The sequence below is a fragment of the Entelurus aequoreus genome, unplaced genomic scaffold, assembly GCF_033978785.1.
Source record: "Entelurus aequoreus isolate RoL-2023_Sb unplaced genomic scaffold, RoL_Eaeq_v1.1 HiC_scaffold_44, whole genome shotgun sequence".
NCBI classification, from domain to species: Eukaryota; Metazoa; Chordata; class Actinopteri; order Syngnathiformes; family Syngnathidae; genus Entelurus; species Entelurus aequoreus.
The window spans coordinates 40001-45000 of NW_026907976.1; positions in this window are offsets into that span (position 1 = coordinate 40001).

The window sequence follows — 5000 nt, forward strand, 5'->3', positions numbered from 1 at the left end:
CTGGGTCAGGAGGTCAAATTTAGTCCCTCTCCTTGCTGGAAGTCCCCGAAAAAAAAAGGCGTGAATTTGCCTAAGTGTAAAGCTGGGGTAAAAGCGGGAGTAGCCATGACTCTCTAGTCATTTAAGAATGGCTGGATTTTTTCTAAGTGTCGTCATTTTAGGGTACCAGCACTCCGTGGAGAAAATGCGGCGTGGTGCTTGGGAACAAGAAGGCCGACCTGCCTTGGTTCCCCGCCGGGGTCAGGAGGTCAAAATTAGTCCCTCTCCTTGCTGGAAGTCACCCAAAAAAAGTCGTGAATTTGCCTAAGTGTCTAGGTGCCTGGCCCTTTAAGAAGGCCGACCACCCTTGGTTCCCCGCCGGGGTCAGGAGGTCAAATTTAGTCCCTCTCCAAGCTGGAAGTCATTTTAGGGTACCAGCACTCTGTGGAGAAAATGCGGCGTCGTGCTTGGGAACGAGCATTTAATCCCCGCAGGTGAAACCTAAAAAACGGGCCAAGTGATGTCATTAGAGGCCCTATTTTCAGACAGTTTGGCGTATTTCGGTGACGCCGAGGAGTCCATCAGGTCTTCCCGGTCGAATGCGAGGCCTTTTGGGGGCCATAGGTCATCAAAAAGAGTGGGGGACCGGAGCCCTCCTGTGGACTCCGGCCCTAAATGCACCCAGGATTAAAGGCATCATTTCCAGGCCTTTTGGGGCCCCATTTTAAACAGTTTGTAGTATTTCGGTGACGCCGAGGCGTCCGTCAGGTGTTCCCGGGCAATGTGAGGCCTTTTGGGGCCATAAATTACTGTTAATTGGGGGCCCTGGATGCCTTTTGGGGCCCTATTTTCAGACAGAAAACAGCAACCCTCTTACACTGCAAGAGGACAGCGGGGAATTGAAGCCCTCCCGTGGACTCTGGCCGCAATTGCACCTATAAAAAAAAAAAAAAATGCATTATTTTCCAGCATTAAAGGCATCATTTCCAGGCCTTTTGGGGCCCCATTTTAAACAGTTTGTAGTATTTCGGTGACGCCGAGGCGTCCGTCAGGTGTTCCCGGGCAATGTGAGGCCTTTTGGGGCCATAAATTACTGTTAATTAGGGGCCCTGGATGCCTTTTGGGGCCCTATTTTCAGACAGAAAACAGCAACCCTCTTACACTGCAAGAGGACAGCGGGGAATTGGAGCCCTCCCGTGGACTCTGGCCGCACTTGCACCTATTAAAAAAAAAAAAAAAAAAAAAAAAAAAGCATTATTTTCCAGCATTAAAGGCATCATTTCCAGGCCTTTTGGGGCCCCATTTTAAACAGTTTGTAGTATTTCGGTGACGCCGAGGCGTCCGTCAGGTCTTCCCGGGCAATGTGAGGCCTTTTGGGGCCATAAATTACTGTTAATTAGGGGCCCTGGATGCCTTTTGGGGCCCTATTTTCAGACAGAAAACAGCAACCCTCTTACACTGCAAGAGGACAGCAGCGGGGAATTGGAGCCCTCCCGTGGACTCCGGCCGCAATTGCACCTATAAAAAAAAAAAAAAAGCATTATTTTCCAGCATTAAAGGCATCATTTCCAGGCCTTTTGGGGGCCCCATTTTAAACAGTTTGTAGTATTTCGGTGACGCCGAGGCGTCCGTCAGGTCTTCCCGGGCAATGTGATGCCTTTTGGAGCCATAAATTACTGTCATTAGGGGCCCTGGATGCCTTTTGGGGCCCTATTTCCAGACAGAAAACAGCAACCCTCTTACACTGCAAGAGGACAGCAGCGGGGAATTGGAGCCCTCCCGTGGACTCCGGCCGCAATTGCACCCCTAAAGAAATGCATTTTTTCCCAAGTGTGCACTATAGAGAGAAACCCTACTTATGAAGGGAAATAAACCCCGGGCTGTTGCACATGTGTCTTAGGACAGCAATAGACGGGCTTTTTAAACAGAACGGCATATTTTGTGCTACCCGGGGTGTCCAGCGCGTGTCCCCGGGGTATGTGAGGCCCTTTGGGGCATGCGGCCAGGAAATGTCCTGAACGATCCAAAATCACACCCTGGTTTGAGTGCCACATGTCCCGCAGCAGGTCACCCGAGTCCAGGTGCCCGACATGTACAAAGCGCCCCCCAGCAAAGTCACACTGTGAGTGGGGAAGAAAAGTTGGGAAAGTGTGCAAAAATCCCCAAAATGTTCTAAAATCACACCCAGGTTTGAGTGCCACATGTCCCACAGCAGGTCACCCGAGTCCAGGGATGCCCGACATGTACAAAGCGCCCCCCAGCAAAGTCACACTGTGAGTGGGGAAGAAAAGTTGGGAAAGTGTGCAAAAATCCCCAAAATGTTCTAAAATCACACCCAGGTTTGAGTGCAGCAAGTCCCGCAGCCGGTCACCCGAGTACAAGGGTGCCCGACATGTACAAAGCGCCCCCCAGCAAAGTCACACTGTGAGTGGGGAAGAAAAGTTGGGAAAGTGTGCAAAAATCCCCAAAATGTTCTAAAAGCACACCCAGGTTTGAGTGCCACAAGTCCCGCAGCCGGTCACCCGAGTCCAGGGATGCCCGACGTGTCCACAAGGCTCCCAGCAAAGTCACACTGTGAGTGGGGGAGGAAATTCAGAAATGTAGGCAAAAGTCCCGAAAATGGTCCAAAATCACACCCAGGTGACACCCAGGTTTGAGTGCCACAAGTCCCGCAGCAGGTGACCCGAGTCCAAGGGTGCCCGGCATGTCCAAAGCGCCCCCAGCAAAGTCACACTGTGAGTGGGGGGGAAAAGTGGGAAAAGTAGGCAAAAGTCCCGAAAAATGGTCCAAAATGACACCCAGGTTCGAGTCCCACAAGTCCCGCAGCCGCCCACCCGAGTCCAGGGATGCACGACATGTCCAAAGAAATAATAAAAATCCACAAAAATCCGGGGGCCGGATTCCGGCGTACCGCTTCGGCCCGCGTGCCCTAGTTTGGAGACCGATTTTAAAAATTTGCCGTTGACGGCTAGTTTTTTTCCTTATCACACCCACATTTGAGTGCCACAAGTCCCGCCGCGTTCCACCCAAGTCCAGGGGTGCCAAGAGGTGCCCAGCGTGGCCAGGACGCATGCAGCAAAGTCACAGGGGAAGTGGGGTAGAAAAGTGGGGAAAGTCTGGAAAAGGTCGTGAAAATGGTCAAAAATCACACCCAGGCTGGCGTGCAGCAAGTCCTGCCGCGTTCCAGCCGAGCACAGGGGTGCCAGGAGGCACCCAGCGTGGCCAGGGCGCACCCAGCAAAGTCACAGGGGAAGTGGGGAAAGTCTGGGGGGAAAGTCGTGAAAATGAGCAAAAATCACACCCAGGCTGGAGTGCAGCAAGTCCCGCCGCGTTCCAGCCGAGCCCAGGGGTGCCAGGAGGCACCCAGCATGGCCAGGGCGCACCCAGCAAAGTCACAGGGGAAGTGGGGAAAGTTGGGGAAAAAGTCATGAAAATGATCAAAAATCACACCCAGGCTGGAGTGCAGCAAGTCCCGCCGCGTTCCAGCCGAGTCCAGGGGTGCCAGGAGGCACCCAGCGTGGCCAGGACGCACCCAGCAAAGTCACAGGGGAAGTGGGGAAAGTCGGGGGAAAAGTCGCGAAAATGATCAAAAATCACACCCAGGCTGGAGTGCAGCAAGTCCCGCCGCGTTCCAGCCGAGCCCAGGGGTGCCTGGAGGCACCCAGCATGGCCAGGACGCACCCAGCAAAGTCACAGGGGAAGTGGGGAAAGTCGGGGAAAAAGTCATGAAAATGATCAAAAATCACACCCAGGCTGGAGTGCAGCAAGTCCCGCCGCGTTCCAGGCGAGCCCGGGGGTGCCAGCAGGCACCCAGCGTGGCCAGGGCGCACCCAGCAAAGTCACAGGGGAAGTGGGGAAAGTCTGGGGAAAAGTCGCGAAAATGATCAAAAATCACACCCAGGCTGGAGTGCAGCAAGTCCCGCCGCGTTCCAGCCGAGCCCAGGGGTGCCTGGAGGCACCCAGCGTGGCCAGGGCGCACCCAGCAAAGTCACAGGGGAAGTGGGGAAAGTCTGGGGAAAAGTCGCGAAAATGATCAAAAATCACACCCAGGCTGGAGTGCAGCAAGTCCTGCCGCGTTCCAGCCGAGCCCAGGGGTGCCTGGAGGCACCCAGCATGGCCAGGACGCACCCAGCAAAGTCACAGGGGAAGTGGGGAAAGGTGGGGAAAGTTGGGGAAAAAGTCATGAAAATGATCAAAAATCACACCCAGGCTGGAGTGCAGCAAGTCCCGCCGCGTTCCAGCCGAGCCCGGGGGTGCCAGCAGGCACCCAGCATGGCCAGGACGCACCCCGCAAAGTCACAGGGTAAGTGGGGAAAGTCGGGGAAAAAGTCATGAAAATGAGCAAAAATCACACCCAGGCTGGAGTGCAGCAAGTCCCGCCGCGTTCCAGCCGAGCCCCGGGGTGCCAGCAGGCACCCAGCATGGCCAGGGCGCACCCTGCAAAGTCACAGGGGAAGTGGGGGATTTTTTCTAAGTACCCAATCGAAAGAGGCTAAAAAGCACCTCTTTTTACCTTCTCTCGATTTTTCCAAGTACAAAATCGAGAGAGGCTAAAAATCCCCTCTTTTTACCTTCTCTCGATCAGACACTTAGAAAAAAAACGGGGGAAAAAAAAAAAAATTCTGGGATTTTTTCTAAGTACAAAATCGAGAGAGGCTAAAAAGCACCTCTTTTTGCCTTCTCTCGATTTTTTCCAAGTACAAAATCGAGAGAGGCTAAAAATCCCCTCTTTTTACCTTCTCTCGATCAGACACTTAGAAAAAAAACGGGGAAAAAAAAAATTTCTGGGATTTTTTCTAAGTACAAAATCGAGAGAGGCTAAAAAGCACCTCTTTTTGCCTTCTCTCGATTTTTCCAAGTACAAAATCGAGAGAGGCTAAAAATCCCCTCTTTTTACCTTCTCTCGATCAGACACTTAGAAAAAAAAACGGGGAAAAAAAAAATTTCTGGGATTTTTTCTAAGTACAAAATCGAGAGAGGCTAAAAATCCCCTCTTTTTGCCTTCTCTCGATCAGACACTT